We start from the raw sequence: 23529 nt of genomic DNA, 5'->3' as shown, positions 1-23529 counted from the left end.
ATGGAGTGGTGTCGGCTGCTAAGAGGATGTCGTCGACATATTGCACTAACACCACTCCGTCGGGTAACTGGACTTGATCTAGTTGTCTCTTGAGGGCCTGGCTGTAGATGCTAGGGCTTTCTGTGTAGCCCTGGGGTGCTCGGCAGAACCTATATGAGCGGTTTTTTAGGGTGAAGCCGAAGAGGTATCGGCTGTCTGGATGGATGGGGATGGAAAAGAACGCATTTTTGAGGTCAATGACAGTGAAGGTGGTGGCAGTAGAAGGAATCAAAGTCAGGATGGTGGTGATGTCCGAGACCACAGGGTACTGGGGTACCACCACTTTGTTGATCTCTCGAAGGTCGATGATAAAACGGTATGCTTTCTCATCTCCCTCTCCCTGTTTCTTGATAATGGGCAGGATAGGGCTGTTGCAAACATTGCTAACTACTTCCTCCACTACTGCAGCGTCGACTAGCGACTGAATAATTTTTACCAATGCCTTCTCGCCCTCGGGCGATATCCGATATTGTGGAAGTTTTGGGAGAGTTGCGTCTGGTCGGACAGTAATGTGCACTGGGTCGATTAACATGTGCCCTACGTCCGAATCCGTCTTGGCCCATAGATATGGAGGCAGAGTGTCAAGCAGGGATGTGTCAGTGTCGGTGATGGAAAACATGCGTCGGGGAGGGCAATGTCTAAGCAGGACAGGGTTGTCGTAAAGAAAAACTCGAACTCCGTCTTGAGAACATCTAATCGTCGCTCGGAAGTGTTTCAATAGGTCAAGTCCCATAATGGCGTCAGGGCTATTGGAGGAAAGCAAAAACGTGGTGTCAGTGGTGTTGTTTTCTACGTCAAAGAGGATCGGGGCGGACAAAGGGTTAGTGGAGGGCGTTCCATCGAAACCTGTCGATGTTATAAGTGAGCCAGACAAGGGTGCCCCCGGAATCAGTCGTTTAGATAACGCACTACGTGTTGCGCCAGTGTCTACCAGAAATGGTGACGTGGTACCCAGGACCTTAGCAGTAACGTAAGGGCCTTGCTGGTCAACATAGAGCTCGACTGGATCCCTCCCTTGCCCTTGGCAGTCCTATGCAAAGTTGTGGGTGTCATCATAGTCAGATTGCTGGTATTGGTTCTGTCTGGGTCGATCAAATGCATTTGATCTACCTGATCTGTCGTTAGTCGTGTCATTTGAGGGCCCTCGCTGTTGTCCCTTATTTCTCGGCCCATTTGCTATGTCCTTGGGGTCTTTGTTTTTGATCATGTCCAGAAGAACCGGACACTGGGATTTCCAATGGCCAGTCCCTTTACAGAAAGCACACTGGTCCTCTCTAATGTCTGTACGTCCACTGTGGGGAGTCGAAGTACGGTCTTGGGACTTAGGGGCATTCGTCTGATAGTTTCCCCGGTATTGGTCTCGTCCTATAGTCACCCCTTGCAGCTGGGCTATCATCACCCTCTCTTTCAAATCCTTCTTCTTTCTCTCGGTTGCCCTATCGTTTTCATTTTTCTGATGTTCATAATATTGGGCCATCTGGAGGATAGCCGTAGGTTTGGAGGCTGCCCAACTACTCTCGCTAGCCTGCAGTTTCTGGGAGACCTCGGACGACAGACCCTTAACATAATTTTGGACGAACAGATGGTGTCCGGTTGCAGTGGTCATGTCCTGGCCGCTGTAATCGGAGAACACTGTTTCGAACCGAGAGAAGTATTCCGATACATCCTCCTGGGGTTTCTGGCGACAGGCCGTTACTATCGACCAGTCCACTTTCTTTTCTGGAATCAGGGTTTTCAATTTCTGTACGATTTTATCTGGGAGGTCTAAAATGGATTTCAAAGGCTTCTGTCCCGGTCCTCGTTGTTTGTCAATTTCCTCGAATTGTGTCCAGGTATGTCCGAGCAGCTCATGGTGGTCGACTTTCCGGATTTGCTTCCACACATCAGCTGGTAGACATAACCCGAAAAACAAGTCGATGTCAGCCAGGGTCATAATCGTTGAACCTAGGGCTGTACCTAATTCAGTATAGAAGGCAGTGGGGTTATTACGCAGGTCGGGTAGAGATTTCCGAAATGTCAGAATCTCTTGTCGGTCCCATGGTTGGTAGACCCAGTTGTACACTACCCTTCCTTTTGCATCTTGGTGGTTTGCATCATCGTGAGTCCCTGCACCTCGTGGAGGCACCCAGTAAGGGGCAGCCTCTCGTATTGGCATCATGGCGCTAGGTGGCTCAGTGTGTGGTTCGGTCGCCACGGATGTCGTGGGTTTAGCTCCCGATTCTCGTTCCGTGAGGTGGTGGAAAACCTCAAGCGTACGCGTAAGGAGATCCGTCACATCACACTCGCCCTCATCCCCGATATCGACCTTCCGGTACAGAGTCGTTAGGCTCTCGGGACCTTGGTCTCGATATCGGTCCTCGTATGCATTCAAGACATGGTAACACAGTCGTACAGTAAAGTGTCGTCTGTGACTCCCTGTATATGATTTAAACATATCCGTGATGTACTCTTCACCTTCCTTCCTTTCTACCAGTGTCCTTACTATCTTGTCGATCCCTGTTCGCTCATCTTTGCTTAGTCTGTTTATTCTTGCGGAACCGGTCCCTCGGGTCTCAGGGTCGCCCAACGTTGCCGTTTGCAGAGTATTTGGTACAAGAGGTTCGGCCGACATAGAGACCATGGGGGCCGATGCTGTGGCACTACCCTCATTTGCACCCGGGGGTGGTGGGTGTTGTGCTAAGGGTTGGGAAGGGGCATATGGAGGAGGCATGTAGATGGTCGGAGGGCCTAACAGCAAATCATCGCTCGCTCGCTTTTGTCTCGAGGATAAATCAGGGTAGAGCATGGAGGGTGTTCTAACCGGCCACTGGCTTGATGTTTCCATTTCTAGTTTCTGTTTGGCTTTCTCCCTTTCCTTTATCTCTCCTTCTAGCTTCCGAGCAGCTAGGTGGGCTGCTTTTCGCAGCTCTTTTTCCAACCTACTCTCAATTTTTCTTTTATGTTGTTCAGTTTCTTTGCGCCACATGCCGAAACTATCAAGCATAGCGGGCGTTGTCTTATTTTTACCTAGGGCTGTTTCTAGCGCGTTTATTTTGTCATCATCGAAGGATCCTATCAGTGGCCACTGACTTCCTTCATTCTTTTTCGTATATTTATGCCACAGTTTGTTATAGGCTATAGCGATCAATCCATGCTTCATGAACATGTCCTTATTAGGGGTGCCTTCCGGTGGAGCCGGATGGTTCATCTCTAATAAGCGGTCCGGGCTAAACAGGCTACCGATCAGTGGGGAGAAGACAGACATGACGGCTCGCGATGAGGGACAAAAAGTCAGCACTGCCTATCTTATCACTGTGTGCAAAGACTAGACAGAATATTTCTATTCTACGTTGTTTGCAAGCAGTGAATACCTCATGGACCAATAAAAATAAAAAAACAATTCAGTGGGAAGAATAAGTAGGCTTGCAAAGGTCTGCGTTACCTACCCTTTCACTATCTGTAAAAAGGGGGAGAGGGGCTCTTCCCTGTTTGCAGACAGAGAATCTCCAGAAAACAGTTTGTGAACAATAGTTCAGTTTCAAGTAATTGATCAGTGGGGGAGAAGGATAGACACGACAGTTGTATTACCTATCCTCCACTGTTTGAAAAGGGAGAGCCTGTTGTTTCCCCGTTTGCAGACCGAGGATCTCCAAATAAATTAACAAGGAGTAATACTAGTATTTTCTGGACAATTCAAATAATCATTTCGCAATTCGTCGTGTTTACACGACCTTACCCGGACCGCATGGACAGTTTCTTGTCTTCCGAATCCAGCGCCCGATCGTCCTCTTTTCCTCGTATTCCTCACGGCACTCCTGATGGTTCCCAGTCAGGACCGTAGATCACTCGAGAGAGGTCTGTTCGGAACCAGTGAAGTTCGGATGATCGGCTGTCAGACGAGGGTCTATCGGACAGGCGCGCTCCCGATCGTTGCAGTCGTTCACTCTGTCGTCAGGACCTCTCCCACTGGATCCACGAGTCGCTGATGGGCCCCACGTTTGGGACGCCAATTGTTAAAGGTCAAGCTACCAACCAGAATAAAAAGGTCCTTAAGTATTGCCCGGCGGTGTCGCCTCTTAAACCCACAAGATAATAATCAAATGAAGAGGCAGGCGCTGGAGACTGGAAGGCAGGAAACAAGGGTTTTATTCAGCATCTCTCCGGAGGAGAACACATCGGTTCGGACAGCAAGTATCGTCACGAGGTGCTCTACCCGCATCTCTGAGGCCTGGCCTCTTATACATAAGTTTATTGCTTTATTACATACAACACATCCTTGGCAATGCTTTGATGTACGGAGGGATATCCTCCGAATCTCCCCTTCATACCCGTTCCCACACACATTTACAGTTGAAGTCCCCACCCCGGTTACAACAGGTGATGATTACCGCGCAGCTGGACATTCCGCCGATTCATGGAATGTGGGGGTTTGGTCGGATCTCATAGGGTGAGGGCTTTGATCAACCCGGGGGTCCTTTGATAAGGGAAGCTTTCTACTGTACGGGGAGGGGCAATAAACAGTATCGGCAGGGCTAGGTGTCGGCCTGGGAACGGGGAGGACAAACGGGCACACAGGAAAAGGGGGTTTGCATCAAAAGGGCCTGGGACCATGAAAGGAATGAAGGGAAGTGTCGCGCTGGGAGCAGGATGGGGTTCTGAGGCAGAGCCGCGCTGAAGAGGGGTTTATGACCCAAGACGTGTGAGAGTGGAAGGGGGGGGGGGGGGTTGTCAGCGCGCGAGGGGTCGCCTGCGAGGTCGAGAGTGAGAGAGACGCTGGCTATCGGCGCGGGGCAGAGAGGCCATGGTGTACAAAATGGCTGCCGCTTATGCGCACGAATGGGCCCAGGGAGAGCAAGATGGTGCCGATAATGTTGACAATTTCGGTCTAACCTTTAACAACCCTGGAGGGTCCCGCACGTCACTTCCTTCCGGGGGTGGGAGGGGGAGAGTATATATTCCTCCCCCGCCCACCGAGCGGCCTCTTGTCCGCTGTCCCCTCACCCTGACGCCGTTTCCCTCCCTTCCACATACCCGGCGTTTTCAGGGTGGGGGGGAAATGTTTCTAATCTTTTCTCATTTGTGTTGCAGGAGGAGTTACAGGGCGATCCAGAGTCGGAAAGGTACCCGGGAGTACCCTCTTCAGGAGCACAAAGGATGCTGAGGCCTAATATCCCCAGGAAGTCTGTGCGGTGGACCCTGGGGGTACGACGGCGCCGCGCTATCCCACGGGCGGTTGGCAACCTGTACAACCGGGGGTCGCTTGAACGCTCCGCCCCTCGTAGGGGGGGGCGTGAGCAAGAGGGTGGACCAATAGTTCACCGGAATTGGGAGGGGCTATCTCCTCCCATAACCGCTAAGCAACGATTGGCTAATGCCACGTTGCAAATTGGCCCATCAGGTGGTAGGTCGCGAGGGGCGGCTTGCCTTTTGGATCGCCTGTAAGATAACCCACCTTGTTGGCATTGTGTATATGCTAATAAACCTGCAGCTACTTTTTTCCAACAAAAAAGTTTTCTTGTCTGCTTATTTCTGCGACATGCATGTTACTGCGAACGGGCTGGTGAGTGGGCCGATATTGGCACTATTTGGTGTTTGTTGTGGGGGTGCGGGGTTGTTGTGATATAACAGCAGGAGGTGTTAGGAAGATGGGGGAGGGCAGGGGATTGGTGGGGTGCTAGCCATTACCCTGGGGTACATTAAGGGCTGATTACAAAGTCTTTAACGGGACCCACTTGAGACCAAGTGGGCTGGACGACCTGCTGTTTGCAGGACATTAAGCCAGGCAGCTCCCTGCTGCGCCCCTCGGAATACTGGCGCCCTGGGCCAGGGCCCAGCTCGCCCATGCCCAAGGCGGGCTCTGCTGTGAAGCCCTTGAGACTGGTGCGTGTTTACACTCTGCAGAAGGAGTAGGGGGTGCGGGGGCTGCTGTCCTGACCATGTTCAGTGGAAGGATGCACTCCAGATGTGCTGGCCTTGCCAGACCGAGGCTCACTGTGATCTTTGGCGCCGCTTCTGCATTTATTAGGCCCTATGAAGCTCCAGGGCCCCTTGGGGCCACGGTTGCCGTGTCCCTTGTCCTTTCCCTTTTATACCGTGAAGTTCTGTGGACTGGTGCGTGTTTACCCTCTGCAGAAGGAGTGGGGGTGCGGGGGGCCTGCAGCCCTGGACATGTCCAGTGGGTGGATTGATTCCAGATGTGCAGGCCTTGTTGTAATCTTTGTTAGTAGGCCGTCTGAAGTCCAGGGCCCCTTGGGGCCCCCTCTGCCGTGTCCCTTGTCCTTTCCCCATCATACCCTTTCGTTCTGTGGACTGGTGCGTGTTTACCCTCTGCTGGCAGTGTGGTGGGGGCCTGGTGGGGGCTTGCAGTCCTGGCCATGTTCAGTGGAAGGATTGACTCCAGATGTGCAGGCCTCGCCAGGCCCAGGGCTCACTGTGATCTTTGGCACCTCCTCTCTACTGGTTATAAAGCTGTCTGAGGGCCCCTGGCCCCTAGGGGTCCCCTGAACCTGGCTGGACTGGTAATTCGGCCTCACCTGCGAGCTGCAGACGTGGGTGGCTTGTTTTCAAAAGCCAGGTGCAAATCCCACATCTGGTCACCCGTGGGGTGGGGGCAGGACAGCCCCAGCCTTGGAAGCAAAAAAACACTACCAGCACCAGATATAGTTTCAGAAAAAGGACATAACATTAGGGATACGTGCCTGAAACACGAAGACTTCGACATATGTGTGCAAAGGGGCCTCGGTGCGAGCTTTGGGGCACTTAAACTCATTTTGCCTCTTTTGTGTAAAATCGCTGCTCTGCTCCCTGCGATTTCTAGTGTCACTTTGACTGGAAGACCTGCGGCATATTTACAAGGAAGGGCTTTATCACTGCTTTTTTGGCTTAAAAAGCCAAAAAGGGGAAATAAAACTATCGCCCTATTTACAAGAGATGCAAAGGGAGGCGTTGGGAAAAAGGGTGCTAACATGCGATTATGCATGTTAGCACCCTTTTTCCCAACGCCTCCCTTTGCATCTCTAATGAGATGCAAAGTAGGCGTCACTGGGTGTACCCCGGATGGACAACCTCGCAAATATCGCTGATGTTCACATCGCAATATTTACAAGGCTGCCCCAGCATTTTAGCACACGTTAGTTTTTGGAGAAAACAGCTAAAATGCAGACTTACCTATCCCCAACATTGAGGTGGATTATGCTGATATGACGTATCAGCAAGGTTATCGCCGTGGTGCCTGCCACGTAGTGTATGGCAATGAGGGGGGGTACCATAGGTACCCCCATGTGCACCCCCAACCTCCTGAGGTGCCGGGTTTTTAGGAACCCGGTGGTGCCAGGGGATAACACCCGATGACCTCTGAGTTCTCCCTTGCTCCGGACCACAGAAACCACGAGTCTTCCAGTGACAGTCAGAGATAAAGTTTTATTGGTAGCTACCAAGTAACACGTGTCCTAGAAGCATGACAAACACGGGTCATGTATTCTCAGGAGACTGTACGTGTTCGTTTTTACAGAACCAGTCTTCTCCTTTTATACAGAAATAATGGCTTCAAGCAAGAATTCTTGAGTTTATGATATGGCTGTAAACATATTTCTGTAATAATACAAAGTACGGCGTCACGTAAGCAAACCCATATTTTAGATGTCCAGGTCGTGACAGATTACCCAGCAAGATCCGGGACTCCCATCAGATATCGATGAAACACCAATAAAGGCAGGTACCACCCAGTCATAAAACTGGCCATAAAGAAGGAGTATGGACAGGTGCATGTTTGTAGAAAGCATGTTCTGTATGGGGTGAATGGTTTGTGGAATGTTTATGTGTCGATAGTATCGTATTCGGCCACTGGGCGGGGAGCCGCCCAAACAGGTTTGGCTTAAGGCAATGGAGTCAGTTCGGACAGGTCAGGGGGAAGTCAGGGAAGGTGGACGTGTCCTTTTGGATCAAGCTCGACCTTTAATTGACTTAACATGAGGGCAAGACGTAAGATGGATGCCGTTCACAAAATGGAGTCTAAGGGATTGGGACGGAAACTACGATTTAGGGGTGTTGGCTACCCTCGATTGTCACGAAAATACATAGGACTGATGTCCTAATCATTATCGGTTCTTGGACACTAAATTCGTCAGGTTACGTTGATATTTTGTGACACGGGTATTGGACCTCGATATTGGGATAACAATAGGGTCCAGATTTTCAGAACCACAGACCCTCCTTTTGCCCTTATGTAAGGCAATAACTCATGTTAATCCGAGTCCAACTCTGTATGAAGGAATTCGTGGAGATGCTGCTGTAACATCATCCTGTTGCTTAGTTCGTCCCTTGACGCAGGCTTCCGTACACATGAAGTAGCACAGAGGCCACAGAGTGCAGGAGCGCACTGGACACATAGGCAGAACATAAACAGAAGTGTTAAGATCATCCCAATGAAGATTAGCATTTTCCATCCCCAGGCAGTGATCAGTCCCCAGAACCACCCGAGCAAGGACCAATCCCCTTTCTCAACGTGAAGGGAACCAGATATTTCATGTAGTTTAGAGATGGCCTGGTATACTGTCGGTGCATTATCAGGGATGAATATGCAACAACTGGATTGGATGACTCTACACACACCACCACGATCGGCGAGTATGATATCAAGGGCAATTCGGTTCTGAAGGGTCATAAGTCGATCCGACTGAAGCTCAGTTGTCAAATTGCCAAGTGCTCCGGCCGTTGTAGTCACGGCGGATTCAACTATCCTTGCTAACTGGCGAATATTCCTGCTGTTCACCATAGGTCCCCAAAATGGCAGAAAACCTTTTGTGAAGTCAGCAAATTCCTGACCCGCGGTGTCGTCTTTACTCACGACACCTCTAGCTGTCCTTGTCCGATGGTAATCTGCTCGGGCCGTATAGGTAGGAGGCAGCAGAAATGAGATGAAGCACGTGCCTGAGAAGTCAGGGGGTAACCATGTATAGGCTTGGTCGTGGCAGACGAAGTACGTGCCTTTGGCTGCTAAGAGTATAGGGGAAGTTCGGGAGGTGAGCACATATGTTTCTGTGCAAATGCTCTTTCCCAACTGTGCAGTGGGATCTCTACCAATACCTTGTAAACATAGGTGACCTCGGTGGGGCACTATCCAAACTGGGCGGGATTTCTTTGCTGCCTGGCTCTTGATCAGGTAAACGCCATGTTTGGTTACGTTCCAACGAGTGTATGGAGTCAGTTCATCTTTGGGGATAGTCAGATATGTGTCGAACTCTCTACTCATATTCCTTATCCCTGCTATTAGTGCCTTGTTACTGGAATCGCCTTCAGTGGAACGGGTCGGGTATGGTTCTAGGGCGAATAGGAACATGGTCTGAAAAGCCCACAGAGAACCATAATAACTAAATGGCAGGATGAAGTATGGGATACCCTTATCCGTCGTGTGCGGCATGAGTCCGCATATCCAACAGTTTGATGTGTTCATTATAGACTGGTGTTGGTGTAGGAGTTGGATGAAAGAGTTATTTACAAATTCGAGCCTTCTGGCAGACTCGTGTTTAGGTAGAGGGTGAAAAGAATGTGGGGAGAGAGTGGGAGAAGACGTTGGCAGAGTGTCATTTGAGAGTAGGGAGACTTGAAATACGAATAGAGCATAACCAATCAAAAGCATCACAGTGCTACACAGCATTAGAACACATATTATTAAAAATCTTTTCTTGGACAGTATAGTACACAATTGTCTTTCAAAGTTCATAAGCTTGACAGGTCTCTCTACCCTTGGAAACTCCATCCTCTACTTGCTGCCCGCGGTGGTAGGTTGATTCTGCTAGGGAGCGCGCTCCGTTTGGTCCGGGGTGACTCCCTTGGACCAACCAGAACCGTGGACCTAAAACTTCCTTGGTTGCACTCCCTACACTTCAACCGCGACCCTAGCAGCGGAACCGGATGGCGGTTCGAAAATCAAAAAATGAGCTAGTTCCCTGGGACGAGAGAGCTGGAAGATAAAAAATAGTTCTCGGGGGAAAAGGGAAATCACATTAGATCAAGGTTTTATTAGTCTCTGGGGCTGGATCTCAGGTCATATCGTCGCTTCTCAGGTACGGTGTGGTCTCTAAACAATGTCTCAGGTTCGGTAGTGTCCAATTGCATAGATGGTGACACACGTCCTTGCAAAATACGATCACTCTCCTTTTCGGTACCAGTCTCTTTTAAACGTGCATCGCTGAAAGGGATGAAACGAGGTACGGATTCAGTCTTAGAGTCGGCAAGTCCTTTATTGACCCACCGGTCGTATGGAAGGGGCAGAGGGACCCGTTTGCAATGGGTCCCATGCACCCAGTTCTTTTTGCCGTCCACCCGAACCGCTGATCTCGTGGAAAGAAGTACCAGGTATGGTCCGGTCCACTTCAGCTGTCCGTTGCTGGTGCGCTGGAAATTCCGCACCAGGACCCACGAGCCGGGTTCGATGGTATGACCTGGATCGTCAGAGGCTGGCGGAGAGGAACTGTGAACCTGTTGGTGTAAAACACGCAATTTAGCTGTCAATTCGCACAAATAATCAAGCAGTACGGGGTGTTCTATTTCGCGGAGTTTCTTCGGTCTTGGCACGCCCCAGACGTTGGCTGGGCGGCCAAACACGATCTCGTGGGGGCTAAGACCTAATCTGGAATGGACGGTCATCCTAGTTGACAAGAGTGCTAGGGGCAAGGCGTCAGGCCATTTAAGACCTGTACTGGCTTGGATCTTGGCTAGCTTGAGTTTCAAAGTGCCATTGTAGCACTCTACTAATCCAGCTGATTGGGGGTGATTTGCAGCGTGGAATTTCTGGTGTATGCCTAAACACTCACACACTCTCTTCATCACTCGTCCTATGAATTCACTTCCATTATCACTCCAGACAATTCTAGGCATACCGAATCTCGGGAAGAACTCTTTGATAAGGGCTTTGGCAGTTGTCATAGCAGTATTGTCTTTAAGGGGGTACGCTTCCACCCACCTTGAAAAAGCGCAAACAACAACGAGCACATACTTTAGATTGTTGCACCTTTCCATGTGAATGAAATCGAGCTGCAAAACCTCGAACGGATACGTAGGAGGCGCAAAGTGACCAGCTGGAGTTGGAGTTCCTTTACCGGGATTGTGTTTTAGGCATATCATACAGTTTCTGACCACATTTTCTGCATATTTTGGGATATTGCTATTCTGCCATACTGGGGCCAATAGTTTACATATTCCTTTCGAACTGATGTGTGCCATGCCGTGAGCCATTGTTACTACTGCAAGTACGTATGCATTAGGTAGTAGCCATCGCTGGTGTTCCGATAATTCGACCCAACAACCATTCGCATCTAATCTACCCTTACTTTCTCTCCATTCATTCAACTCGTTCTCAGTTGCCTCAGCTTGTATGCATTTTATGCTTTCAATGGTGTCCTCACACATTCCCACATCAGCAGTACATCTAGCGGGACCCGCAACATACATTCGACTCATCGTGTCCCTTGCGGTCTCTTTCGCAACCTCATCTGCAAATGCATTCCCGCGGCCAATATCGTCTTGAATTTTCTTGTGTGCACTGCATTTCATAATGGCAACTTGTAGAGGCATGGTTAGTGACTCGAGGAGCTCATTAACTAGCTGACCATGTTGTATCTTTACACCATGTGAGGTAAGGAAACCACGTTCACGCCATAATCTCCCAAAACTGTGAGCCACGCCAAAGGCGTATTGGCTGTCCGTGTACACATTCACTCGCTTTCCTTTTGCTAACACGCATGCTCTGGTAAGTGCAATAATTTCCGCAGCTTGTGCAGAGTTGTGGGAAATACGTGCGGTCTCTATAATGGTGTGTAATGTTGTTACAGCATATGCGGCAGTCGTATCACCATTCGGTAACTTGAAACATGAACCGTCAACCCATAAAGTATCATTTCATTCAGGAAGGGGAGTGTCCTGTAAGTCTACTCTCCCTTTTGTCTCTTCTTCTGTCCTAAAGCAGCAGTCATGTTTATCACTCTTGTCTGTTCCCGTCGGAATGGGTAATAACGTTGCGGGATTCAGTGTATCACACCTCTTTATGTGGATGTGGCTTGCTAGCAACGTCAGTTCGTAACTGGATAGTCGAGCGCTAGTAAGGTGTTGTGTCTTTGTCCTGTTTAGTAAAATGTCTACTGCGTGTGGAACCATAACGATCAGAGTATTATTCATGACTAATCCAGCGGATTGTCGAATGCAGACAGCTGCTGCGGCGGTAGCCCTCAGACAACTTGGTAGTGCCTTAGCCACAGGATCCAAAGTTGCTGAAAAATACGCGCATGGGCGCTGTCTGTTCCCAAAATGTTGTGTTAAGACTGATAATGCACAGCCTTCCTTCTCATGGACATATAATGTGAAAGGCTTACTGTAGTTGGGGTTTCCCAACACAGGGGCTGAACACAATGCATCACGCAACTTGTGGAAGCTCGTCTGACAATCTTCAGACCAGGGCATAGGATTGGGTGTATCTTTACGGAGTAGTGCCAGCAAGGGTTTAGCTAGCAGTGAGAAATTCGGTATCCATTGTCTACAGTACGATGTAATGCCCAAAAAAGCTTGAACTTCTCTCTGTGTCCTTGGGGCACTTAGTCCTGCAATTGCCTGTATTCTTTCTGGTGTCAGTCTCCTTCCCTCCTTCGACAAGACGTGACCTAAGTAGGTTACTTCTTGTCGGCAAAATTGTAGTTTGGAAAGGGAGACTTTGTGCTTCATGTCACATAAGTGATGCAATAATGATAGCGTAGCTTTCTTGCAAATTTCTTCAGTGTCCGCAGCGATCAGCAGATCGTCTACGTACTGAATCAGAGTGGAACCACTTTGCAGAGCAATCGTGTCTAGTTGTTTTTTCAGGGCCTGACTGAATATGGATGGGCTTTCGCAGTAGCCTTGAGGAGCGCCCTTGAAGCGGAAGCTTCGTCCTCCTAAATTAAATCCGAAAATATCTCTACTCTCCTCGGCAATCGGGATACTGAAGAAAGCGTTCTTCAGGTCAATCACCGAGAACCAATTTGCTGAAGCTGGAACCATTGTCAATAAAGCAGTAATGTCGGGGACGACTGGAAATTGTGGGATAACTATCTTGTTTACTTCTCTGAGGTCGATCACGAACCTATACACAGGATTTTGTGAAGGATCAGTACGTTTTAAGACGGGCAAAACCGGACTGTTACAGACATTTCCTGTCGTTTCTTCGATGACGTCTTTATCAATTAAATCATGAACAATGTTCAACAACGCTTTTTCGCATTCGCTAGATATTTTGTATTGGGGAATACGTGGCAACCTAAAGTCGGCTTTCAACGTTATGACATATGGTGTTATCTCCAAACGACCTACATCATTAGAACCATTAGCCCAGAGTATATCAGGAAGTGACAATAATTCAGTTGGAATATTTTCCTTTGATAAATACATCGGAGAAATGACCTTCTTGCCTAAAGTAAGTTGTACTCCCGAGGGAGAACAGTACAAGGTCGCATATAACCTTTTTAGTAAGTCCAAGCCTAGCAAATTTTCACCACAACCTGTTGTCAAAATGAGGGGTGCTTCTAATTCGCATGGGCCAACAGAAAGAGACATAGGACTAGAGATCGGGTTTCTAACAGGGGCGCCAGAGAAACCTACTGAGACATTCATTTCGCCAGACAAGGGTGCGCCAGGAAGTTTCGAGTGCATGATAGAACTTTTTGTAGTACCAGTATCCCAGCAGAAATGGCTCTGACACTCCTGAGGCTATTACCTCGACATAAGGTCCATTCTGATCTACCGGGACTGAGACAACTCCCTCTCTTTGTCCATGGCTGTCCTAGCAATCGTTACCCTCATTTTCGTGTTCAGCGTAATAGTCGTCAGCATAGTACTGAGCTGATTTAGACGATGAATTATTCTGTTGGTCGAAGCTATTCATGGACTTCTGAGGCGGAAAAGAAGTTGGATTCTGAGTGACATTTCCACGGCCTCTACCTCTAGGGGCATGTTGAACACCTCTCCCCCTTACCCCTTGACCACCGTTTAAACGTCGCGCAAGAGCCGGACAATTATCCCTAAAATGACCCTGTTCTTTGCAATACGCACATTGATTCGGGCCATATGTAGGACGCTGGTGGGAAAACTCGTTACCTTGCGCGTTCCTCGAATACTGCTGTCGCGGTTGATAGTCGGGCTGACTAGCCGTGCGAGGCGGATAGGCCTGCTGGAGGAGAACCTTAGTTTTCAAATCTTTCGTCTTTTTATCTGCCTTGTCTAGCTCGTCTTTACGCCTATTCTCATAGTACTGGGCTGTAGCTAAAATCTGTGCTGACGTAGAGACAGCCCAAGCACTCTCAGAATCTTTTAGTTTATTACATAGTTCAGGGAGCAAATTATGTACGAACTTGTCCACAAACAATCTTTGGCCACCCTCGGTAGCCATATCTTGACCACTGTGGTCAGTGAATGTTTCCTCAAATCTTGTGAAAAAGTCAGACACATTCTCATCTTTCTTTTGTTTACATGCTGATAGCTTGTCCCAATTTACGCGTACTTCAGGCATTATTGTCTTCATGTACGCTATAATTCTACCGGGAAGTTCAGCTATTAACGGCTCAGGTTTAAAACCACCGATTTGTCTAGCATCTGTAGTCGCAATGTTCGCCCATGAGTCACCTAGTTCCTGATCGTGATCCGTATGACGTATCTTGCTCCATAAAGGATGTGGAACAACGTTCCCAAATAACATGTCTACATCTGCTAAATTCATTATACATGAGCTTGCAGTTTGCGATAACTCTTTATAATACCCAGTTGGGTTCTTACGAGGGTCAGGTAGTGACTGTTTGAGTGCTAATACTTCCGATCTTTTCCATGGGACATGTACCCATACACGCTGGAAATGGGGCAGAATTGGTGGATTAGCATTCGCATCACCTTCCCTCCAAACAGGAGGAACCTCTCTCATGGGGTACTGTCTCGCTCTTTTCCTACTAGACGTACCACATTCAGACGATGACCCAGAGTTACCACCTGTGCTTCGATATGATAATAATACCTCAACTGCTTTGTCGACATCGGGACCTACAATCATGCCTTCCCCGAATTCAAATCGTATTCTACACAACTCTCGAGAGTTGCTCTCTTGACCATCATCTTCCAAATCCTCACACAGAAAAACACACATCTGTTCAAAAACATATCTTTGCGTCGGTTCATCCCATTGACGGAAAACGTTCATGACGGACTCTACATCATATCTGGCTGTATCCAGAGCCCATTCCCGTGCTAACTTATTCAGGCATTCCCTCTCTCGATAATCAGGCATTTGGCTTCGTAACTGTCTTAGTCCCGTATTAGGGGTCGTTTTAGGCGACCGAAAAAGTGGCGAAGGAATGTTAGTAATAATGCTGGCCGTTTTATGCCAGACGGAAGGTGAAAGTGGAGGAATAACTGGTGTCAGAACAGAGTCACGCAAAGCAGAAACAGAAGCGTTCGCAGAACTAGTATCGGAAGAAATAGAAGGTGCGCTAGGCGAAGTTGTAGAAGGAACAGTAGGAGAAGTAGATGTGACTGGTGAGCCTTGAGGAGGCTGCACTAGAGAAATAGAAGCCAGCTGAAGAGTAGCTGGTGAGTGCTGTAGAGGAGCTGGTATAACAGCTACCAGAGGTGCAACTAAAGGTTGCGGAGGTGCTGTGGCATTTGCGCATAGGGTGGTGGCGAACTCAGCAAATGCGCCATTAATGGATCTTTCTCACGCTCTTTTACTGTCTCTTGCTGAAGAGATGGTAAAACAGGATAGCATTTATCTATTGCCATTTTACGTTGCCTGTGCAACTGCTCACTTATTCGATCCTCTTCGTTGTCTTTAAATTTTATCGCGGCTTGTATTACTGAAATACCCCTTTCCCTCTTATTCTTCTTTTCTAGTCTAATTGCCTTTTGTTTGGCCTCTTTACGCCATAAGCGGAAAGAGTCAAACATCGCCGGTCGGGCTTTCTTTTTGAACAGTTTGACCTCTAGGTTATCTAGAATTTCTGAGTCGAAACTACGATATTGGGGCCATTTTAAAACACCATCTTTACGGGTGTATTTTATCCACACTTCATTATATGTGATAGGACCTACGCCGTGCTTTACATAGAGCTCATAAGTTGGAGTTCCAATTGGAGGAACCGGACACGAATCCTCTAATCCGGAGTCCCTATTATAACCAAGACAAAACAAGTTTCCAAGTCTGCTAAAACCAGGCATCTTCGCTCACTAGTCTAGCTTCAAACTTCAAAGGTTTATCTATTATGATATTTCTCGTGAAAACACGAGTCCTTCGGCTTTGGGGCTTGCAAGTGCCAAATCAAGTTGTATCTCCAGGATACCAAAAACTAAGGACAAACTAAGGACTGGGAGACGCTCCACTTATACTTAACTGAAGTATTTGAAGATCGGTGACGTCGCTAGAAGACTCGTCTATCGTTTCGCTCTACCAAGGATCACTGGGTCCAAAACAAGGCGATAGTCAGGGCAGCAGTCCTTCGTAGCCGTCTGGACGCGGGGAACCTCGCAGCAAAGACCTTCGGAACCACGTCGACATACAGGGGTCGCTGAAGTGGCTGGCCGTCCTCCGGAATTTTCACACGAAGCTCCTCACGAACATCTGGCTTGGACCGTCGCCTCTTGATATCGCCCCGAGTTGGGCGCCAATTGAGGTGCCGGGTTTTTAGGAACCTGGTGGTGCCAGGGGATAACACCCGATGACCTCTGAGTTCTCCCTTGCTCCGGATCACAGAAACCACGAGTCTTCCAGTGACAGTCAGAGATCAAGTTTTATTGGTAGCTACCAAGTAACACGTGTCCTAGAAGCATGACAAACACGGGTCATGTATTCTCAGGAGACTGTACGTGTTTGTTTTTACAGAACCAGTCTTCTCCTTTTATACAGAAATAATGGCTTCAAGCAAGAATTCTTGAGTTTATGATATGGCTGTAAACATATTTCTGTAATAATACAAAGTACGGCGTCACGTAAGCAAACCCATATTTTAGATGTCCAGGTCGTGACAGATTACCCAGCAAGATCCGGGACTCCCATCAGATATCGATGAAACACCAATAAAGGCAGGTACCACCCAGTCATAAAACTGGCCATAAAGAAGGAGTATGGACAGGTGCATGTTTGTAGAAAGCATGTTCTGTATGGGGTGAATGGTTTGTGGAATGTTTATGTGTCGATAGTATCGTATTCGGCCACTGGGCGGGGAGCCGCCCAAACAGGTTTGGCTTAAGGCAATGGAGTCAGTTCGGACAGGTCAGGGGGAAGTCAGGGAAGGTGGACGTGTCCTTTTGGATCAAGCTCGACCTTTAATTGACTTAACATGAGGGCAAGACGTAAGATGGATGCCGTTCACAAAATGGAGTCTTAGGGATTGGGACGGAAACTACGATTTAGGGGTGTTGGCTACCCTCGATTGTCACGAAAATACATAGGACTAATGTCCTAATCATTATCGGTTCTTGGACACTAAATTCGTCAGGTTATGTTGATATTTTGTGACACGGGTATTGGACCTCGATATTGGGATAACAATAGGGTCCAGATTTTCAGAACCACACTCCCTTCACCCTGGGGGTCCGCAACAAGCCGCAACAAGCCCCCAAAGGCAAGGACTGCATGCCTTTCCAGGGCGGAGTCACCGCCATGGAAAGACATGCATCCTAATATAGATGGCTGTGTCTTGCAGACACCGCCACAATATTGTGGTAGTTTTCCGCACGGTCAACGAGTCGACCGGCGGAAATGCGGCGACGGTCTTCCTGTCCGCCGCGAACCCTCCAGCCCTCCTATTGTGGCGGGGGGTCATTCAAGGCCTGATGGCGGGCGAATCGCCCCCACCGGCCCGGCGGGGGTGATCCGCCCGCCATCTTAATGGGCCCCTAAATTTTAAATCACATTTTTTTAAACTACTCCCCACCCTTTTCTCCTAAAACCCAACATCCCGCTCCTACATTTCTCCAAGTTCTATCTAATTTTTTTAATTGATTTTTTTTTAATAGTACACACATTTTAACCATTTTTAAAATTACTCCCCATCCTTACCCCCTATAAAGCCAACATCCTGTCCCTAAAAAATAGTTAACACAATAAAAAAATTCTACAATTTGGTTTATTTTACAACATAAAAAATTACATAACAAAATTACTAAACATTTATATTATTTTACGATAAATTAAAACACATAAAAAATAAATTCTATAGAAAACTATTTTTCTAAATAATCAATATTATAAACAGCAATATTTGATATTTTTTATATCAATATTTGATACACATAATTTCGATATTTTTTACTCCAATGATACATACCAAGACATTTTCATATCATGATAATTTGTACACAATATTTGTGTCACACAATATTTTATTTTCGAGATTTTGTCGGAATACACATAATGGGTCTGAGGGTAGCTCTCACCCCATTTCTGGAAATGCTTCTCCTTCACATTTGCTGGGAGCAGGACTGGCTTTAGGGCGGTGGGACTGGTGCAGCTGCACCAAGGGGCAGATCTACAAGAAAGTGCCGCAGCGTGGGACCGCCAGCCCTTTTGCTGTCCCACGCTGCGGCACTTTCAGAGCACAGGAATGCAACATATTTACAAAAATATGTCGCATTCCTGTGCTCTCCCCTGCGCTGGCGCACAAACTGCAGCCATGCGATGGTGCAGGCACCCTTGCACCATGGTGCAAGGACGCCTGCGCCATGGGGAGATTGTTTTTGTGCAGGAAGGGAGGAGAGCTGGATACGACTAGGTGATGCAGCAGAAAGCGAACCTTGATGAAGGTTTGACAACAGGGCTTTCCCTTTATTCCCCCTCTTATGAAGTACGTAGTGTGAAGGCTGTGGGGTCCAGAGGACCCCCAGGTAGTGGAGAGTGGCAAAGGTCACCCCACAGTTGATTTCCTAACCACATTGTTGGGAAGAGTGGAGCCCTTTATAAAATATAAAGTTAGGTCCTGAGGAATGCCATGTACAACTGTTGACACTAGGCAGAAACATGTCGACCCACTTCTACACGGCGAGGAGTTAATAACCTTCCCCATGTCGCCGTTCACTTGTTTTTAGATACCATACAGTTACCTAATACAATAACATTTAGTGAGGCAACTGTAATGGTTTTTACATTTCATTCACTCATTTTGAGCCCCCACTTAGTTTAGAAGTGCATCCCTGTCTCCAGGTGAATGCCCGCCCTCTGTCAAACCAAGGGGCATATTACCAACAACTAGCGATAATTATCGCTATGTTGGCTTAACGACAATATTTTTATCGCCGTGCTGTGGCAAATTTTATCGCTTAGAAACCTTGCTATTATCAAGGTTTATCTCCTAAGCGATAAAAATCGGCCGAAATTTATGAATATCGCTGTAAAGTCAGCGATATTCATGCATTACCGAGCTAATGCCCTTAGTCATGTTATCCACCTACCATTGGATAACATGGCTAAGAACTGCTCAGGGGCAGGTGTTAGCTTTTGGAGATATTAGCGCTTAGCGCGAATATCTCCAAAAGTTGGTAATAGGAGATAGCGATGTTAGCGACTGTTTCCAGTCGCTAACATCTTGGCACGCCCACTTTGCATGTCATTAGTGATAAATATCACTGACATGCAAAGCAGGGCCCAAGATGGTCGCTATCTCCTACTAGCTGTCGCTAACTGGTGGTAGCGACAGCTAGGTAATAGGGAGATAATTTTATCTCCGCTTTCTTGGCTTTTAAAGCCAAAAAAGCGGAGATAAAGCCCCTTGATAATATACCCCCAAGTTTTTAGAGGGCGAGGACGGCCGATGATGAAGCATGACACCAGGCAGTGTGTGAGGCCAGTCCTCAATTTTTTGTGAGATGCCTACACTCACATACACATAAACACCCCTGAGCACTAGTTAGGTCATTTTAGTGGGAGCGGCCTCATTTGTGTAGAACAGTTTATGTTGGAGGCTGGACGGCTCCGAATGCCCTGTTTGCCTCTAGTTCCCTTCCCCAGCAGAGGCTGGGGCTAGTGTGGTCCAACCCCAATGGGAATGCCATTGCACGTTTCTGCAGGACATGGACTGTCAAGTCCAAACCCTGCAGAAATTGGGGGTGTATGCTATCAGGGGCACACCATGTGACCCTATGCATGCATCCCCTGGCGCAGAGACAGCAGGGCGCTCTGTAGGGCCCCCTTTGTTTGCTGTCCACCACACTTTTCATGGCATGCTCACCGTCATGAAAACTATGGCAGAGAGGTGACTCGTAATATGCTTGGCAGGGCTGCAACGGCCTCACCAAGCCTATTGCAGCCTCAAGACTGCTGCAACACCGCCAGGGATCTCTGATCCCTGGCAGTTGCGGTGGTGCCAATGCGGTCCAACCACCTAAATCATAAAAGGAAGGTGGGACCGTCGGTACGGCAGCGGCCGCACCGCCACCTTGGCTGCGGCGGTCTGATTGACCGCCGGAGTCATAATAAGACCCTTAGCAATTCAAACATTGCAGGTATATTTATTTATCCCTTTTTAAAAAGCAATCTAACACATGCCTGGCAACATGATAGTGGCAGGGGGCGCTCCCTGAAAGTGCAGCGGTATCGAGTGACATTTTATCAGAAATGGGGGAGAATATGAGGTTTACTTAGAGTCCTTCTACTCCCTCTCCCACTTTGAGACCTACCTTCATCCAGGAAGAGAAGGAACAAAATACATTACTGATGGTCCATTACTGAGTAAATGCTCCTCTTGGCCAGAGACTGGCTCTGCCCCTAGGGTCATTCAACTCTGAACACCCCCTGTCCCAGGGAGCCCCCACTTAATTTGCAGATCTCTGCACTAGGCTAAGGGCCCCGATTCACACGACAAATACGAAAAGAGTGGGTGTAGATCGCGGCCTCTGCTTGGACATACTATTCGTACCTTTTCCATTCACCAACATTCCTGGAAGTAGACCTGCAAACCTGCACCAGGTATAAGTTTCCGGGTGTTCTCAGAGGAGGTCAGGTGACTTCCTGTGGGTGCTTGTCCCACTGTGCAGAGAAGTCCCCACAAGGGGAAATGTAATTTTTTTTCTTCCCAGGCAAATACATTTACTTGTGGAAAAAGTCTTGTCCAACAGCCCCACCATATCTAGGGTTGATCCGGTCCCCCTCTGAACCTTGAAGAGTAGTTAAACTACTCCTGCGCTGGAGTACATTTATAACTGTTTTCAGAGTGGAAAGGGGAGGGTGGAGTGTTATAGAATGCCCAAAACATAGGGGCCTAATAGGATGGCGGACGGCCCGAGGTGGAGGGACCATCCGCAGGGGCAGCGGTGGTCCCTCCATTGCAATTAGGATGTGACCGCCAGGGTGTATCTTTAACATTGAGGCGGGTGCTGCCTCAAGCATGTTTTACATTTGCATGCACAAAGCGGCAGGCACCGCGCCGTGTCTGCCGCTTTGCGCATGTAAATGCTGGGGGGTACCATAGGTACCCCCCATGTGCACCCCCCACCCCGACACCCTGAGGGCCCGCAACGGGCCCCCAAACACCAAAGATCACATGCTTTTCCACGGCGGCTTTCATGTTGCAATGCACATCGTAATTTGGATGACGGTGTCTTGCAGACACCGCCACCAAATAGCCCTCCACACCCCGTGGATCAGTGGCGGACGGACCTGCCGTCCGCCGCTGGTCCCACCGCAATCCCATCGCCATCCTAATCTGGCGGTGGGTGTTTTCTGTGGCCACGGCGGTGAATCCGCATCCGCCAGGCAGGCGGTGGCTTCCGCTGGCCCGGAGGATGCGGATTCACCTCCATCCTAATCGGCCCCCTAGTTTGTAGCAATGCTGCATGGCTAAAGCCCATTGGCAAAGGCTATAGGTCCTAAAGGTGAGGCCCTTTGGAGTTGCCAATGCCTGTTTTACATCTTGGCAACCAGTGGAGGACATTCTTTAGTGTCAATGCTCACTACTTCCCTCAGTGGTGATTGATGACGTGTTGTGTTCTTGTTCCTGTTTACAGGTGTTCGGTGGAAAGGCTATGTTTGCTACTCTAGGACTGCAGCCGCAACGACGCTGCAACCTGCTTTTCTGTAACCGAATACTAAGGGGCCTATTACGATCTAAGCCTCCGACCTTAGGTCGGAGGCTTTCCCACCGAGATCGCCAGTTTCCGTTTCGACCAGCTGATTACAATACAGCTGGTCAGAATTGAAACCGGATGGTCATTCCAGCTGAATTTCGACAGGCTCAAGGAACCAGTCGGAAGTTGGCCCGTAATCCAGATTATGATGCATGGTTTCCGACAGGCTTTCCATGCCAGGCTTTCTGACATGGAAAGCCTGTTGGAAGGCGTGTTTGGGGGACCCTAGCAGGGCCCCCTTATGTTTGCGGCCTCCGGTTGGGGGCACCTTGTTGTAGGCACCTTGAGGTGTCTGCCACGGGGTGCAGGGATTAACACAATCTCCCATTTCTCTATGGTAGCTCGTGTTATGGCCGATTTACAGCCATAACACAAGCTGGACACAGGTGAAGTAGGAGAATCGAAACGATAATCCATATGCCGTGCTCAAAATCGCAAGCGGCAGTGTGCCAAAGTATTCAAGCATCCGGTTGCGAAACAGCGCTAGAAGGCGCTGGTCGGCTTCTTGCACAGGAAGGGCATCCATATTTAATGAAGCAAAAAATTACTAGAACGCCAGCCGCCAGTGCTAATAAAACCGGGAATCCACCAAACAAACTCGAAAAAATGGAATGAAAGAAAACAGGAATGACTCCAAATATTTTCTCAAATGAAGTCACGAGACCGCTGCTAACTGTTTTAAAAAAGTGCGCCAGCCCAGTTGTGGAGGACGCGTTAAAGATAGAATGAACCATCTCGCTGAAATGTAACGGTAAATCAGTATTTAAAAGGGCCTGAACCTCAGTACGGGTGTTAGCTATGTGAAGCACGAAAGTTTCTCGAGCCGAAGTCAAGGCCACTTCTTTCTGGGACAATAGAGCCCTTATTCTGCTCATGCCGTTGAACTCCGCTGTCAAGGTTGGGATGCGCGGCCAGATGGAAACATCCCTTTTCTCATGCGTGGGTGGGTACAGTACATTTCTGCAGCACACTACACGCTCAGTTACAGTTACCACATAAGGAACCCCTTTTATTAACCCACAACAATCTTCATTATTCAAAAATAAATAACTACCGTTTTCCAATAAGGTAAAAGTTGGGACAATCGCTGGAACAGGTGTCCCTTTTAAAACACAAGCTAAATTAGGCCTGTCTTGGTTACAAGAACCGTGTAATTGTATATGTCTACACATTAATGAATGATCAGGTGTCTCTGTACACTCTTCCCCATTCAGATAAACCTCCTGTCCATCTTTTAAACATCTATAAGTGAATGGAAGGGACCACACTTCATGAAGGAAACCACTACCTAACGGCTCATATCGACCAATGGCAACATATCGCATACAATTAGTAAATTTATACAAAGCAAAGGGCAGCGTTATCAAACCATGGATATGCCACGTTGCA

This window comes from Lissotriton helveticus, chromosome 9 (assembly GCF_964261635.1).
Source record: "Lissotriton helveticus chromosome 9, aLisHel1.1, whole genome shotgun sequence".
NCBI classification, from domain to species: Eukaryota; Metazoa; Chordata; class Amphibia; order Caudata; family Salamandridae; genus Lissotriton; species Lissotriton helveticus.
Note: the sequence above shows the minus strand (reverse complement) of the source record.